At 41.3% G+C, this 18,626-nt stretch overlaps 1 long non-coding RNA gene across 1 annotated transcript; it reads left to right on the top strand.

The window, feature by feature from the left end:
* The first annotated feature begins 13,516 nt into the window (after window positions 1–13,516).
* LOC110714533 lies at window positions 13,517–15,163 on the top strand. Its single transcript, XR_002510122.1, has 2 exons — window positions 13,517–13,974; window positions 14,789–15,163. It is a non-coding gene; the product is annotated as an uncharacterized LOC110714533 (long non-coding RNA).
* The last annotated feature ends 3,463 nt before the right edge of the window (window positions 15,164–18,626 follow it).

Raw genomic sequence — 18,626 nt, 5'->3', positions numbered from 1 at the left:
TTATTGGTTCATTTTTTTTATTTTTTTTTAATTTTTTTTTTAATTGCAAGAAAAACAAAAGGTCATTATAAAAGACATTGTATAGAAAATGAAAGGCCGATTAAAAATAAATTTTTGTTCAAGATTATGTATTTTTTTCCAAGACAACATTTCGGCTCAGCATTAAGTATTTGTCAAGGAGTACTACAAACGATAAAAGTAATTTTTACACTATTTTGTATCTTTATCAAAAACTTTTGTATTCAACCGATTACTTGAATTGAATTTAGGATAACTTGTAGACTATTTTGGGTAACTTTTATCAATAAAGCATAAATAACTTTCATTCATTACAGGGTAGCTTTTATAATAGGTGCACAATATTTTATTGTACATCTGCTTTTTTTTAAATGTTTGTATTGATTTCATAATTGACGTCAAACTAAATTCTATCGATTTTATTTAATTTTCATAAAAAAAAAAACAATATTAGCCTTTCAAAATACGAAATATTTGTTTCTTTAATTATACCACTATAATCATATTGTTTCAAATTAGTTATTATTCTTAAATTGACTATAAATAAAGATTGGAAAGACTTTATGGATTATTTGTAGTATTGGAAAGTATATATTTATTATAAAAAAATTAAATCAATATTTATGTTAGGAAATCATGAAAATCTTATACGTGGATAGAAAATTGCTTTTATTGTTTGAAGTTTAACAAAAATAACTATGCTTGAATATGTAAACAGTAATTATATAGATATATTTTATACTTAAAATAAGCCAATGAGAGAGTGACATTTGTCATCCTCACATTGAGGCGCTTGTCTTTTAGTATAATATATAGATAGATTAATTGAACTAGCTTTTTGGCCCGTTCAATGCACGTGTTGTTACTTGGGTTAATTATTTTCATATGTAGGAAGATTGTTTCATTTCCAAATTTAAAAGGAAAAAAGAGAGAGGGTAGAACCGTGAAAGAAGATTAATGAATTTAGTTAGATAAATATAAGTGAAGATTGTGGGATATAAAAAGACATATTATTTTAAATTATATTTAAAGTCTAGGAGATGAAAAGACAATTTTTATCATAATTTATATGTTTATGTAATGTGTATTAATTAAAACATTATTTTATTATGGTGGAAATGAAACACTTCATTTTCTTACTTGAATTTGAAAGTTGTATAATGCATAAAGATTTAAACATAAATATTAAGGGAGATAACATATGGCATATGAGGTGATGAGTGACTTGTGAATTGTGATGCCATGTGTCATATGAAAAAATTGCGGTTTGTGTTTTTAAATACTAAGTATAGATATGTAGTGGTGTTACCTCTGAACAATGTAGCTCAAGTTTTCTCCTAAAAAAAAACGTTAGGATAAAGTTGAAAAACACAAATGTAAAGGCTGTTTCGGGGTTTTCTGATGTCCTGCGGGAGAGTTACAATTCCGAGACTGGAACCGGACGCCTGTACCTGCAAAATAACGGAGACTCCTGAGAGCTCCGCCTCCAACGGTCAAGTTAGTACCTGATTAAGGAGTAATTAATACGGAAATTAAAGTAATAAGACCTCTCTAGGTGAGAGTGTTTAATGTTGGTAATCTGCTCTGTTAGCGAGATTAGCCGGTTATTAGTGTTCCGTAATGTTTCTGTTCTTCTCTGTTCTTCAGGTGAGATTAATTGCTTGATCAATTGCCTCTCAATTGCTTCATCCCTTTTAATGAGGATTAATTAAGTATTTATAGTCTTGAGAAGCGTGCCACTCTCTAGGTTTAGGGTAAACCTAGGGCTGACCGGGCCTCTAGACAGGATTGGGCCTTGTTGGCCGGTTTTCCCATTTGGCATGGGTGGACACGTGGCGTGCCTCGAATGGTCCGTAGAGGACGTATCTGTGATTGACACGTGGCAGGCTCCTATTGGCCTACGTGAAGGACACGTGGCGGAACCTGGTTGGTCCACTTGTCAGACGGTGATTGGTGGATAAAAATCCCCTAATCATTTGCCCCTCACAGGTGGCACGTGACTGGTCACGTGTCGCCTGTGACAGGTGTCGCACGGTGACAGGCGACGGCCTGCTACAGGTGTCACCTTGCAAACGGCCGAGAGATTTTCCCGCCCAAATTTTGAATTTGGAAGCGACCCTTCGCCTTCTCACTTTGCCTATATAAGGAAGTGCTGACTTCGGTCATTTTCACATTTGAGAACTTTGCGAGAACATTCGGACCCCTGAACTTGCTCTGACATTTCGGACCTTTTCTGCCTACCGCCTGTTCTGACAAGCCGACTGCACCGGATTTCCAGAACTTCATCAACCGTCACTCGTTCAGGTAACTCAGTTCTCTTACTCTTAATTTTCTTTTTATTTTTTGAAATGGCACCACGGAAGCACACGACACGACCTAAGTTAGTGATCAGCCGGTCACCGGGGACGGCTGAATCTAGGACTAGGAGTGCCGCCTGCCCTTTTCTGGACCCATCTTTGCCCTTTATACAAAGTCCGACTGTATCTGTGTCTATGCAGAACGTGATGGCCAGAACAAAAAAGACTGCTATGATATCAAACTCAGACGGCTCCTCCCAAAGGGTGCTCATTAGTGAAACATCTGACCAGGCGCCAGATGTAGAAATGAAACAAGGCGGCTGCCAAGCCGACAGTTCTGAGAGAGGGGCCAAGGTGGTCCCTTCCCATCTTACCGTTGATATGTCTAATTTTCCTCCTGCTCCTTCTAAGGGAGAGGAGGCGGGCCCCTCTGGGAGAGGGGAGGAGTCGTCCTCTTCGGACTCGTCAGAGGACGAGTCCGAGTCCAGCTCTTCTGGCCACAATTCTCCAGGCTCAGAAGAAAGACATAGCCGCCTACAAGAGGCGAGACTTTCTCATGCAGTTGAGAAGGGGGACAATTGGGCGGAGCCGTCCGCCTTTTACAGAGAGGAAAACGCCCCCTACTACTGCATGGTACCCCGGGGCCGGATCGCAACCATGCAAGACAAAGTGGAGAGCTTTATTGCTAACCACAGAATGGGCCCGGAATTTTTACTGTTCGTGCCGGATCCAGAAGACACTGTCGTCTGGCCGGCTGGTACCAGCTATGATGACGGCTGCTTTGGCTGCTATGTGGCGGCCATCAAAGCTGGATTGCGCTTCCCATTACATCCGGCTGTTCAGCGGATTTTAGATGGGTATGATTTGGGGTTATGGCAGTTAGCCCCCAACTCTTGGGTAAACGTACTCGGCTATGTGGCCGGGTGCGAAATGTACGGGGTGGAGCCAAGCTTTGAGGCTTTCGCCCACATGAACTATCTCAGCCGGACCCCTAAGTCGGGAGGTACCGGCTGGTATCAATTAACAAGCCATAGGGGTTACCTCATGACGAGAGGTAAAGCGAACAAATGGAAGGATTGGCGGAACACCTTCCTTATCATTGAGGGTTCAGACACGGAGCTGAACCAACGTTTTAACAAGTGGAATAGGGATCCGCCTCTTCTCGCAGGCGGCCGCAGCATGCCGCCTGTTCCCCCAAAGGCTAAAAGAGAGATCCTAGACAAAGGACTCTTCAAAGTAGAGACTAGGGTGAACTCTACTTCAGGGGTACGAGAGCAAGTACCCCTAAACTGCGTCCCGAGCTTCAAGTGGCTCTATGACGAGTACTTTTTGGCCGCCTGTGGCCTCAGCAGTCGGTGCTCTAGAGGTAGCCGGCCTGACAAATACTCTGTTTTTTTTTTTCGCCTTGTTTACTTGGGATCTTTACTAACTTTGCTGTTTATTTTTTGCAGCTGACGCCATGAGTAAAATAACAGCATCCAAGACTGCGGCGGCCATGTTGCGGGCCTCTCTCATGCAACAGTCTTGTGCCGACTCCCCCAACAAGGGGGCACCCTTGGTAGGCTTCGAAAACTCTTCCTCTTTTAGGAGTTGTCTTATGCATATACTAACTCTTTTTGTTTTCAGTCTGGCACTCCAAGAGCTTCTTCCTCGCAACAGCCGGACCCCAAGGCCCGGAGGACGACTGTTGCAAGCTCTCCTGGGTCTTCCAGGAAAACAGTGGCGGCTGAGAAGCAGCCGGCCACTTCTTCTAAAACCCCGGCGGGGCCGCCTAGAAGTATGGACAATCACTTGTAAAAACTTTCACACTTGCTTCCTTCTTGACTAGGTCTAACTTGCTTTTTTTTACGCTTGATGCAGCCGGCCCTCAGGGGCTTGACTTGGTTGAGGTAGCCAAGTCCATGATCAAAGCAGTTCCTCCATCTGAAAGGGAGGCGGTCAGGGGTGCCGGCACCCTTGACCTTGATGAGATTGCAGGGGTCCTTGCTGAGGTATACTTAGCATATTTTTGAGTATTTGAGTTCCAGGACGCCTGTTATCTTTTTTGTTTGGAAACTGACGCCTGTTTTTTTTTTGTACTTAGGCCCTGCTCCGAGTTAACAGCCTTCGCAAGCCGATTGATCGGAAAAACAAAGAGGTAAAGGCCGCAAAAGCTATGGCCGCCTCCAACTGTGATAAGGCAATGTTTCAAATTGCCCAAAATGAAGTACTGACCATTGATATTCTTTATTATCAGGCGCAGGCTACCGCCGCTGTTCGGGCTCAGTTAGAGGCGGCCCAGAAGAAGAATGACGAGCTGGAGGCGACCGTCACAAATCTTAAGGTCGAGCTGAAACCTCTTCGCCAAAAAATGCACTCTTACGAAGCCATGGAGAAATCTTTGGCCAACGTAAAAGAACGCCTGGTGAGCCAAGAGAAGAGTCTTACCCAAGAGCTCTCGGAAAAGGCCGAGCAAGAGAAGAAAGAGCTCGTCCGGGAGATGGTGGAAGACTCCGCTCAAATCCAGCGCATGACCTGGGGCCGCCTGTTCCCCAATGCCGACTTTGCCTCATGGGAAAGAACGTACCGCCAGTGTTCGGAAACATATAATCAAGAGATCCTGGCGGCTGCTGAAGAAGAGGCGTTAGAAGATACGTTGGAGGAGGAGGAAGAGCCGGTTGTGGCGCTTGTGCCACTTGGGGGTAAGGCATCAAAAGAGGGTGCAGCTGAAGCCGAGTCCAGCAAGAAGAGTGCTGACCAGGCGGCAGCTGCTAATACTGAACTGCCCCCTTCTTAAGCTTAAAGTATTTTTTTTTCCACGGCCTGCGTGCCGTTTGCTTTGTATTTACCCGGCCAGGGGGCCGGGGCTTTGAATATTATGCTGGTCTTTAATGACCGGCTTATTTTTAATCAAATTTTTGTTTTGATTCAAATTTGTCTAAGTATTCCATATCTAATATCCCATTGTTCACTAGACCGACTGTTGTACATGGCCGAACGTTGCAGACAGGTACAAATAGTAAGTACGCCGCCTATGCCCCTGGACGACTGGTTGTCTGTTTCCAGGATAGACGATCAGTCGGCCATTTATTCAATCGGTATTCGAACTATTTATTCAATCGGTCTGACCAAGTAAATAGTATTACCTAGTCGCCAAGGAATTAAGTAGGATAACAAGCGGCGGGTACCGGTTGTTTCCCTTTATTGCCAATGTTGGCTTTTAACTCGTAATTTGTTAACCTAGCAAGAGTAGTGGTTGAGAGCCCCTGTTTATTAAAAACAGGCGGACGACTCATACCTTTTAGGCTCCATACTAAGTTTGAGTGACTATTAAGTTAACATAGGAGTTACTTAGTCTTCGTCACAATCTAGATTGAGTAGTAGAGGTACCAGGCGGCGTAGGCCGGCTAGACCCCTTGATTCGCCAATGTTTGTTGGCTATTAACTCAATAGGTACCCCCTGCATTTATCCCAAGTAATACAGGCGGTCATCTGACTCAGATGTCAACTGCTACCACTGGTTTGGTTAGTGATAGAGTTATCCTTGTCTCAAAAACGGCTACGTGGTTGCCCTTGGGGACAGTCGTATAGGTGCCGTGTAATTAGTTTATAGAACAATGTTCCACCCAAAAGGGAGCTGCTCTCTGCGACGAATTTCATCCGGAGGGATGCCGTCGGACGCCTGCTATGATGTTGGGACAGGTCGTATTAGTTTTGTAGATTTGATCAGGTGGCTTGGCGCCTGGTCTGATCATTCGGCCGGTGGCCTTGGTAAGTTCTTGGTGAACGTAGGTGCTAAGTAAAAGAAGGGTAGCCGCCTGTTAGACACAGGGTCGGCCAGGCCCTAATCTTTTTAGCTAAGTATTGTGAGTAAAATACTCAATGGAGAGTAGCCGACTGTAAAGGTACAGACGGCATGCCCCTCTGAAGATAGAGTGAAAAACTCAATGGAGAGTAGCCGACTGTAAAGGTACAGACGGCATGCCCCTCGTAATACAAAATTGAATAGTAAGTGCAAACTTTATTAAGTAGCTCTTTACTTTACATCATTCAGAAGAAATATTTTTTAAGGTTATCTACATTCCAAGTTCGAGGCAACGGTTGTCCGTCTGGTGTTTCCAGACGGTAGGTACCGTCCCTGACTTCCTCATAGATTCGGTAGGGTCCTTCCCAGTTGGGAGTTAGTTTGCCAGACTCATTAGCCCTACCAACTGCTTCCATTTTTCTAAGTACAAAGTCCCCTACTTTGAGTGGACGCCTGTGTACTTTTTTGTTGTATGATCTAGTCATTCTCAGGCGATAGATCTCATGGCGCAAAACAGCATTGCCCCTCTTTTCAGGAAGTGAGTCTAATGCCAGGCGCATGGCTTCCCAGTTTGCCTCTTCGTCATATAGCATTACTCGAAGAGTCGGCTCGTAGTGTTCTATTGGAAGAACAGCTTCCGCACCATAAGTTAGGAGGAATGGAGTTTCTCCAGTCGCCCCTTTTTCAGTCGTCCTAATGGCCCAGAGAACATGTGGTAGTTCATCCGCCCATAGGCCGCCTGCTCGTTCAATCTTTTTCTTGAGACCGTCTGAGATGATTTTATTAAAGGCTTCTACCTGGCCGTTTGCTTGTGGACGGCCGACAGATGCAAAGTAGTGTGCAATTCCTTGGTCTCCCAACCAGCTTTTGAGAACAGGCGTCTCAAATTGGGGACCATTATCAAAAACCATAGACATGGGAACCCCGAACCGAGTGATGACGTTTTTCCAAATGAATGAAATTACATCTTTCGTCTTGATTCCCTTTACAGCCTCCGCCTCTACCCATTTAGTGAAGTAGTCAACGGCAACAAGTATATACCTTCTGCCGCCTGTAGCAGGCGTATATGGACCCAGAATGTCCATGCCCCACTTAGCAAACGGTAGTGGGCTGCGAATGGTAGTGAGGTCAGTAGCCGGACGGTGAATTAATTTGCCAAACCTTTGGCACTTGTCACATTTTTTCACCATCTCCATTGCATCTGCTTCCAAAGTAGGCCAAAAGTAGCCCTGCCGCCTTGCCCTTTGAGCAAGCATCCTACCACCTATATGAGAAGCACAGTAACCAGAGTGAAGATCATCTAGTATCTCTCGTCCCTTTTCAGGAGTAACACACTTTAAGAAGGGTTGAAGGTACCCCCTCTTGTGAAGTTCTCCCTGTATCATTTCAAAACAGGAGGCTCGTTTTTTCAGTGCTGCCGCCTGTTGAGGATCATCCGGCAGTGTACCGTTTGTCAGATATGCCCTGATTGAATCCATCCAGGTTGAGCTTCTGTCTAGGATTCCAATAGGGTTTTCCTCGATGCTTCTCTTCTCCATTACTTCCCAAAAAACAGTTCGAGGAGTATCGGAGGAGGCGGATGATGCTAATTTTGACAGTGCATCTGCCTGGTTGTTTTCTGATCTCGGCACTTGGATCAGATGGAAATCCTCAAGGGAGCCGACTGCTTGTCGGACCGCCTGTAAATACTTGATCATGGCCGGATGGGTTGCTTCGTATTCGCCTTTGTACTGACTCACTATCAATTGTGAATCAGAACAGGCGTCTATTTTTCTTGCCCCTGCCGCCTTGCACATGCGGATCCCGGCTAGTAAAGCTTCATATTCTGCCTCATTGTTTGAAGCCTGAAAACTGAAGCGTAGAGCATACTCGAACCTGTCGCCCTCTGGAGATTGACATACGACGCCTGCTCCACAACCATTTGAAGTAGAGCTTCCGTCCACATATACCTTCCAGACTTGGTCTGGAACTTGAGAGTCAGGAGGACGAGTCATCTCTACAATAAAGTCAGCAAAGGCTTGCCCCTTCACTGCTTTTCTAGGCTCGAAAGTAACTTCGAGGCTCTGTATTTCTATGGCCCATTTGATCATTCGTCCTGACGACTCCATGATGGTAAGGGGCCGCTTGATTGGTTGGTCGGTATACACGACGACTGCATGTGCCAAAAAGTAGGGCTTCAATTTTTTAACAGCCATGAAGAGTGCAAGACCAAATTTCTCCACTAGGGGATACCTCAACTCGGCATTTTTCAGTACGTGACTGACAAAGTAGACCGGGAGCTGACAGCCGTCCCTTTCAGCAAGGAGCACAGCGCTTAACGCATGATCAGAGACGACCAGGTACATGTAGAGATCCTCTTTGGGCAAAGGGCTGACCAGCCTCGGCAAGGAATGCAAGTGAACTTTTAATTTCTGGAAGGCGGCCTCAGCATCCGGCCCCCATTCAAACCTTGCCTTTTTCTTAATTGCCTGGAAAAAGTATAGGCATTTGTCGCCTGATCGGCTTAGGAATCTCCCCAAGGCCGCCAGACAACCTGTTAACTTCTGAACCTCTCGGATGGTACGAGGCGACTGCATGTCAATGACCGCCTGCACCTTCTCAGGGTTCGCCTCTATTCCTCTCTGATTGATAAGGAATCCGAGAAATTTCCCAGACTCAACTCCAAATACACATTTCTTGGGATTGAGCATGACATGGTGCCGCCTGAGTGTGGCGAAAGTTTCTCGGAGGTCCGTCAGATGATCTTTCTGAAGTTTAGTCTTGACAATCATATCATCAATATATGCCTCGACGTTTCTCCCAATCTGATCAAAGAACACTGTGTTTATCATTCGTTGGAAGGTAGCCGGGGCATTCTTAAGACCAAACGGCATGACCGTGTAACAGTATAACCCCTGATCAGTGACGAAGGCCGTCTTCTCCTGATCTTTCTTCCATAAGGGAATTTGATGGAAACCAGAATAGGCGTCCATAAAACTCATCAAGGCATGACCCGCTGTTGAGTCGACCAGGTTATCAATTTTAGGCAGAGGGTAACTGTCTTTGGGGCACGCCTTGTTTAAGTCTGTGTAGTCTACACACATTCGCCAGGTGCCATTCGGCTTTTTAACAAGCACCACATTTGCAACCCAGTCTGGGAAGTAACATTGCCGAATGAACCCTGCATCAAGTAGTTTTTTAACTTCGGCGGCTGCCGCCTGACTTCTTTCTTCGCCATGGTTCCGCTTCTTTTGCCGTACCGGCTTCTTTTTCGGATCCACAGCGAGTTTATGTACTGCCAGATCAGGACTAATGCCTGGCATTTCATGGACTTCAAATGCAAAGATTTCCTTGTATTCTTTCAATAGGTTGTGAAAGTCGTCACCAAGGTTTCTCAGAGCAGTCGTCCCAACTTTGACTGTTCGGTCAGGACGTGAGTCGTCTAAGATCAGGTCCGCATGCTCACCAGCCGGCTGAGGGCGGAACTCATCCGGCCGCTCCTCTGCCAATGATTGCTATTTTCTTGCTTTTCTTGCGGACTCTGTCTGGGACGCCTTTCTCTTTTTGTCGCCTGTTTCTTGAACAGGCGCACTCTTCTTGACATTGTCAAGGTCTGTTTTTTCTCCACTTGACCCAGTGGCCATAACAGTGGGCTTGACATCCGAGAGATAGCACTCTCGGGCCATCCTCTGATCTCCCCTTAGGGAGCCGACTGTTCCATTATCCCTCTCAAACTTAAGCAGCATAAGAGACGGGATTATAACAGCCTTGGAATTATTCAGGGTTGGTCGACCCAGAATCATGTTGTAGGCCGAGAGTTCCTCTACTACTAGGAACCGGACTACCATGTGTCGTCCTTCCCCTTTTTCGCCCAGGCGAATGGGTAAATCTACTCGTCCCAGTGGGTGGACGACTCCTCCTCCAAACCCTATTAAAGGGTGGGAGGCCGGATGTATGCAGTCCGTCTGATATTTCAGTTTTGACAGACATTTGCTGCTGATGAGATCTGAGGAGCTCCCGGTATCTATGAGGATTCGGCCAACTCTCTGGTTGGCCACTTTACATTCAATAACGAGAGGGTCGTCATGCAGCCCCCTTACCCCTCCTAGATCCTCTTCAGTGAGGACAATCTCAGGAAATGTATATTTGGACGACCGTTCTTGGTGAACGGAATTTACATCTAACCGCCTTATATTATCTTTGTTGCCCCTAATAGTGGGGCCGCCTCCTGAGAAGCCGCCTGCAATGGTGTAGACGACTGCATCATCTGTATCGGAACTGTCGGCCTGTTGATTCTTTTTGGCCGACTGCTTTTTTGAGGAAGTGTTCCCCGTAGATTTCTTGACATAAGTGTCAAGATCACCTTGCTCAGCCAAGCGGTCTAGGTACCGCATGAGACTGATGCAGTCATTGGTGTGATGACCAACGTCATCATGATAAGCACAGATTTTGTCTTGGTTCCGGTTGTTTGCAGAACCCTTCATGGGGACCGGCTTCTCAATTGAGAACCGTCCCTTTATTTCTTTTAGGATAAACTGGTTATCCTTGTTAAACACATACTTTGGGGAGTATGGTTTGAATTCTTTTTTCTTTTTCTGGGCCGGCTGTTTAGAGGGATCAACCGCCCAGACCTCTTTTCTTTTCTCATCTTTGTTAGACGACTGTTTCTGTCGTCCTTCTCTTTTGTCGAACCTTTTCCCGTCCGACTGTTTTATCGTACACAGATCAGTCGCCTGTATATAGGCTTCTGCTTCAATCAAGGCCTCTTGAAGAGTCGCCACTCTTTTTCGAACTAAATCAAATTTGAAGGTAGACCCGTCTTTGAGACCTCTAAAAAAGTCAGTATAAGCTACCTCATCCAGTAACCCTTGAATCTGTATTCTCATCAGGTTGAACCGCCTGATGTAAGAACGAAGCCCCTCCTTCTCGCCCTGCTGAATTGTTCCCAAATCAAGGGTCGTTTTCTTCGCAGGGATGTTCATGGCGAAGTTGGAGGCAAATAAGTAAGCAAGCGTCCTGAAGCTGTTTACACAACCAGTCGGCAGGTTGCCGAACCATTGCTGTGCGATTCCCTTGAGAGTCGCTGGGAAACACTTGCACCAAGTGGGATCATCCAACTCTTGAAGGTACATCAGGTTGGTGAATGCCATCAGATGGTCTTCTGGGTTAGTAGTGCCGTCATAGGCGCCTACTAGTACATTTTTTACTTTGGCCGGCTGAGCGGCTTCAGTAATTTCCTTGGAGAAGGCCGACGGCTGTTCACCAAGTCTAAGCAACCGTAGCTGCCAGTCCATAGGTTGGACGTTTTTTGCTGCAGGTCCACCAAATGGAGGTGGCTGCATAAAATACTGTTGTTGCGGCACAAATGGTGAGTTTGGTACCGCCTGGGCACTATGAAAGCCGGACTGACGGGAGGTGCCGCCTGACTGACTCTCATGGTACGACTGAGTATGCCTCATCGAGGCATTTCGCAAACTGTCTTGAAAATTTGAAGTAGAAGCCGACTCTGACAATCGGTCACTCTTCTTCTGCTCTAGCAGTAGCCGAGCATCTGTGAACGTTTGCTTTGACCCGTCCGCCTGAATATGACGAACCGGTTTCCTATTTCCCGTAGGATAACGGAATTTTGTGAAATCAAGAGCAGGTGGCTCCCGCTTCTTGGATTTAGGATGAGGAGTCGCCTCTCGCCCTTGAACTGGCTTCCTCTTCAGTGAAGTAGAAGGTTTTTTGGCCGACTGCTCTTTGACTGAAGCAGGCGGCTTTTTGTTGATCAACTCTTGAATCTCTCCCTTGAAGTCCCTCATGAAGGTCATGAGTTCGTTCCTTGTGATGGGAGCAGACCCATCAGTCGGCAGTTGCCGAGCAGGCGGTGCGCCTGCTGGCTCGCTTCCTGTTTGAAGATGCTCCCGTTCCCTCCTTTCGGTATGACGGGTACGTCGGGCCCTTAGGGTCCCGTCTGGAGCTGTATGAGTTTCCACTTCAAATTCACTTTCGGTGTCATGGTCCGACTGAACTTGAGGGTCGTTTAGGGGACGCCTCTCTTCAGGAGTCGGTACAGACTTGGATGCCATCTCTGAAGTACTCTCCCCACAGACGGCGCCAAATGTTTCGGGGTTTTCTGATGTCCTGCGGGAGAGTTACAATTCCGAGACTGGAACCGGACGCCTGTACCTGCAAAATAACGGAGACTCCTGAGAGCTCCGCCTCCAACGGTCAAGTTAGTACCTGATTAAGGAGTAATTAATACGGAAATTAAAGTAATAAGACCTCTCTAGGTGAGAGTGTTTAATGTTGGTAATCTGCTCTGTTAGCGAGATTAGCCGGTTATTAGTGTTCCGTAATGTTTCTGTTCTTCTCTGTTCTTCAGGTGAGATTAATTGCTTGATCAATTGCCTCTCAATTGCTTCATCCCTTTTAATGAGGATTAATTAAGTATTTATAGTCTTGAGAAGCGTGCCACTCTCTAGGTTTAGGGTAAACCTAGGGCTGACCGGGCCTCTAGACAGGATTGGGCCTTGTTGGCCGGTTTTCCCATTTGGCATGGGTGGACACGTGGCGTGCCTCGAATGGTCCGTAGAGGACGTATCTGTGATTGACACGTGGCAGGCTCCTATTGGCCTACGTGAAGGACACGTGGCGGAACCTGGTTGGTCCACTTGTCAGACGGTGATTGGTGGATAAAAATCCCCTAATCAAAGGCTATATATAATATATATTTCACCGATGTAGAGCTAAAGATACAATTGACTTGCACCGGGCCATGTTCCGAGGAATACTAGAATAAATTTCACCGATGTAGAGCTTCACCAACAAAAGACGAGAAAAGAATATATATATATATATAGGGGAGGGATCCGGTAAGAACCCCTAGATATATAAGAACCCTAGATATATAAGAATCCATCTCAACCGTAGGATCAAGTTGTTTTAGACGGTTAAAATTAAAACACGTGTCCAACTTTTTCAACCCCCTTACCCACCTCCCAACCTTTTCTCTCTCCTCTAACTTTCTTTCCCTTCTTCCCGATTCTCTCATTTTCTCTCTCCTAAAACCCCCAAAAATCTGATAGAAGTTGCAATTTGAAGGATTTTCGCTTCAGGTATGTTTTTCTTTTCGATTTTGTTCAAATTTTCATGAAATTAGCATGATGTTCAAGTGAATTTGCAGTTTTAATTGGTGATTTTTGCAATTTTTAGGGTTCGGATTTAGGGTTCTATTTTTGCGATTTTTAGGAGTCGATTTTTGCGTATTATTTTGTGCGATTTTTGAGTTGGATTTTTCGTATGGAGTTTGATTATTTTGAGTTCGAGTTTAGCAAATTTAGGGTTCGAATCTTTGCGAATTATTTTGTTCGATTTTTGCGAATTATTTTGTTTGATTTTTGCGAATGATTTTTGTTCGATTTTTGTTCATTATTTCGATCAATTTTTGTTCATTATTTCGTTCGATTTTTGTTCATTATTTTGTTCGACTTTTGTGAATTATTTTTGTTTGATTTTTGTGAAATATTTATGTTCGAAAAATTTGATCTGTCAATTGTTTTTTTTTTGTTCGAATTAGTTCGATTTTTGCAAATTAATGTCAATTTTTGAATTTTTTTTTTAGTATGTGTATTCGAACAATAGATCTGTTGCTGCTATGGCTATTACTACAGCCTCTTCTACTCTGCCTACTGCCCCTCCTATCTTCTTCAAGGTTAATTTATATATATTTTGTAGTTGAAGGCATTTGGTGAATTTTATGAAGAACGTTTTGTCCACTTTCGAAACAAGAAACATTGAGATGAAATGGAAGAGCAATGCAAACAAACATGATTGTGGAGTATTTTTGTTGAAGCACATGGAAACCTAGGACAATGTCAAAAACAATGAAATTCGGGGCTAGAGAAGGGTAATGTACGTGTCAAGACATATGATTGATTAGGTTCTAATTACATCTCCATATTCTGATTATGTTCTAAAGTAATTCTGATTATGTTCTAAGTTAAATGTCTATGTTCTAAAGTAAATCTGATTATGTTCTAAAGTAATTATGATTATGTTCTAAGTTTAATGTCTATGTTCTAAAGTTAATCTGATTATGTTCTAAATTACTTGATTATGTTCTAAAGTAATTCTGATTATGTTATGAGTTAGATGTCTATGGTCTAAAGTTAATCTGATTATGTTCTAAAGTAATTATGATTATGTTCTAAGTTTAATGTCTATGTTCTAAAGTTAATCTGATTATGTTCTAAATTACTTGATTATGTTCTAAAGCAATTCTGATTATGTTATAAGTTAGATGTCTATGTTCTAAAGTTAATCTGATTATGTTCTAAAGTAATTATGATTATGTTCTAAGTTTAATGTCTATGTTCTAAAGTTAATCTGATTATGTTCTAAATTACTTGATAATGTTCTAAAGTAATTCTGATTATGTTCTAAGTTAGATAGATTATGTTCTAAAATAAATCTGATTATGTTCTAAAGTAATTATGATTATGTTCTAAGTTTAATGTCGATGTTCTAAAGTTAATCTGATTATGTTCTAAATTACTTGATTATGTTCTAAAGTAATTCTGATTATGTTGTAAGTTAGATGTCTATGTTCTAAAGTTAATCTGATTATGTTCTAAATTACATGGGAATGTTCTAAAGTATTTTTTATTATATTCTGAATTACATGTGTATTTTAATTTTAACGTGTTTGTATTTTTTTTGTTTGCAGTTTGAGCAAATGAAAAGGTTATGAGTGGAGTATTGTGGGAAGATTATAACATCAGAAGTAAATGAAGAAGTAAATGAAGAACGGAAAAGAGTGATGAAGATGGCTAGAAAGTGGTCAAAGCTGAACAAAAATTGATATATGATTGTGTAAATCTTAAGTTTATATCTTTAGACATATATTTAAAACAATATATAGTACATTTTTTGTACAAATATGGAGATGACTATTTTGAACATGGGTATCATTTGGAATATTAATATCATTTGAAACATTAACCTGATTTGAAACATTATTTTTATAATGTTCTAAAGTATTTCTGATTTGGAATAAGCTTAAGTTTTTCTTTCGTACAATGAAGAAGGAAGAGGAAAGGAATGAGGTCACACTAAAGACACCAACTCCTCCAAAAACGACACAAAGATATTTCTACTCTAAGCTTCAATTAGTTGTCGCTCTCACCAAGTTTTTTTTGATATGTATATATAAATACATTATACTACCTCCGGTCTACTTTAGTTGCAACTATTTCCTTTTTGGGCTGGTCCACATTACTTGCAACTTTCCCATTTCTTTCCTTTTTTAGTAACTTTTTAGTGATAAAATTACCATTTTACCCTTACTTTTTTTTTTAAACACCCTAATTACAAAACTGATGGGTTTCAAATCGGTGGGTTTCGGGGTTGGTGTTTTGGTTTTGGTGGTTCAGATGTGTTGGGTTGGTGGTTTCGGTGTCGGTGGGTTTGGGGGTCGTTGGGTTTCTGGGGTTAGTGGGTTTCTGGTGGTCGTGGCCGGTGGAATCGGTGGGTTGGGGGTAGTTGGGTTTCTGGGGTTGGTGGGTTTCTGGTGGTCGTGGCTGGTGGAATTGGTGGGTTGGGGGTCGTTGGGTTTCTGGGGTTGGTGGTTTGGTGGTTTGGTGGTCGTGGCTGGGTTGGTGGTGGTTGATTAATTGGGTTGAATTTTGTTTTTTTTTTATTCCTTGATTAATACTTAATTTTATACCCTTATCTTTCATTAAACATGCTTAGGAAAATTTGCCTCGGCCTCCGCAAACCCTCCCAAAAATGCAATCAAAAAGTTAATTCGCCAAAAAAAAAATGGGGTTCACATTACTCGCAAAAATTGTTCTTTTCTACTCATCCAACCCCATTCTCATGGTGAATTCTGTAATACTCCTAATTTTTGAAAATATTTTCTTAATTAGTAATTTCTTTAATTAATTGAAATAATTAAATATTTCTAAATTATGATCTTGGTCGGTCCGTACTTTTATTAATTAACGTTGTACGCCGTTTTTAATTTTATTTTCCGGATTTTATCTTAATAATGATTAACAACTTTAGCTTAATTATTATCTCATGAATTACAACAAATCTTAGTTTTGATATTATCTATATATTTTAACTTGATTTAATTATCAAATCTAATTATTTTATTTATTTAAGAATGATTTTCGTTTTATATATATATGTAAAAAAAAAAAAAAGGTGGTGAGTTATGAAGAAGCCATACTTATCATTATTATTTTCTTAAAATCTCTTAATTTATCATTTTTTTTTAACTTAAAACTCTTAATTTATCTTTCTTAACCATATTAGCATTCATCTTACTTCCATCCCTAATCCTTTCCATTGTATTTTCCCACATGAATTAACCTAGACTAAATTTCACTCATATTCATTTAACAAACTTACATTTATCATGTTCCCATATTAATCTCAATCCTCCTTTAACTCTATTTTACTACCCCTTAAACACTATAAATAGACCCTCAACACTTCACAATTCCTCACACCAAAAATCAGAAATCCTCTTCTCTACTCTCTATCCCATCACCCCTTCTTCTTACTCTATCTAGCTTAAATAAACTCTGCAACCCATAACCAAGTTGTTGCCACCGAACAACCACCTCATCCGCCACCAACGACCACCCAACTATACTAATAGCACTATTTTGATAAAGGTTGATATTTAGATAGTTCATGCACAATAGAATGGTGTTTTTGGTTTTGTGTTATTTTGTTAACCTTATATTAATTAAGGTTATTTTATTTGTGTAGGAGGAGTCTCCCGATCGTGGTCAAGTTTAGTAGTCGTACCTTTTTGTTCTCGTGATCAAGGTACGTATAGGTGGCTAGGTCCTTGATACAATTTTTGAATGCGTGTTTTAATGTTGTTTGAATAAATGTTACGTATGAATATTTAAGTTAACAATTTTCATGACAAGTTAAAGTATATAATTTTATGATTTGAAGGTTTGATCTCTAAATGTTGATCGATTTAATAAAAGTTGTTTGAGTTATAAATCACTTGGTTTAATTAATTTGTAGCTCATTGTGAGCCTGAGTATTTGATATTTTAATTGTCCCTCTACCCGGGACTGGTTAAGTAAGACCATGAGCTTTTGTATGATCTGGTCTTTCCTCGAGTATAGTATAACTTGCTTGGGGGGTGTGCACACTTAGGTGAGGAAAATTGGTTTAGAAATATATCAAAAATTGAGAAGTTTATAAATTGGAAATCTATTGGTTTGGAAAGCTTTTATTGATGGATATTACTACCCTTGGAAGGTTTAATTATTTTGGAAAGTTTAATTTTGGAAAATGACTCGTGACAGGTTTAAATTTAAATGGTTATTTCGAAAACATGTTTGCCTAATAAAAGTATTTACATGCCTTGCACTTATACGTACTTAGCGTTTTTGCTAATCTGTTTTCCTTTTTGTTTTGGTTTGCCCTGTTTACCATTTTGGTAAGCAGTCTTGATTTCAGGTGTGAAGTTGTTCGTACGCATACTAGAGTCGGAATTGGGATCACATAGATAGGAGTTAATTTTATTTAAGTATGGACAAGTTTTTTTTTTATTAGCTTATTTCGAAACAGTTATTATAATTATTCATACTATTAATAAAAGTTAGTTATTTTTCCGCTGCAGTTTGAGTAATTTAATAAGCCTTACGTTTTCACGTGGCGGTAATACGCCCAAGTCTATCTCTACGGTATTTGTATACGTATAAATATAGTATTTACGTAGAGGGAGATTTGGGGGTGTTACAAATTCCGTTCTTTCGGTGTGGAATGTTAATTCGTCATGATTTTAAGTTGTAGCCTCGTAGGTGATATGTTCACATCGCGGGGTTTGTCAATGGTAGGTTGGTGGGTTGAAATCGGTGGGTTCAAATTGGTGGTTTGTGGATCAATCTATGGATTGGATACAATTTTTAAAGAATAATTGGACAAAAAAAATAATATGATATTATGTTAATAAATTGAAAAGAATACAAAATAAATATATAAAAAAATTACACAAAATTTTAAAACATAAAAACAACTTATTGTAAACTCCATATTGAAAAGCAATTATATCTTTGTTATTCTTCTTCCTTGTAGTTGTAGATTTCCTAGAAGTAAACCCAGCGGCATTTGCATATGCTTTGTAAAAACTAAGACCCTCTTCAGGATCTTTGAATATCATCCCCAAACGAGGTTTTAACTCATCGGGAACACTTAGCTGATTAAACTTAGCTGATTACTTTAGAACATAACAAATCACAGACATAGAGTGGACATAATAGATTACTTTAGAACATAACCAGAAATAATTTAGAACATTAAAACAACTTTTGAACATAATCAATAAATTCACAAAATTACTTTAGAACATGCAAGTAAGTAAAGTTTAGAACATATAAGTAAATTGAAATTAAAGTATTAAAACAATTAAAATTACCTGAATGAGTAAAAGAGGAGGGAGAATTATGTTCAACATCATCAAAATCCATGAATATGCAAAACCTAATCATCAAAAACACAAATTAAAGCAAAAAAAAACAATCTGAAAT

Source organism: Chenopodium quinoa, unplaced genomic scaffold (assembly GCF_001683475.1).
Source record: "Chenopodium quinoa cultivar QQ74 unplaced genomic scaffold, ASM168347v1, whole genome shotgun sequence".
Lineage (NCBI taxonomy): Eukaryota > Viridiplantae > Streptophyta > Magnoliopsida > Caryophyllales > Amaranthaceae > Chenopodium > Chenopodium quinoa.
The sequence above is the reverse complement of the archived record's forward strand: the minus strand, read 5'-3'. Positions and strand labels throughout refer to the sequence as shown.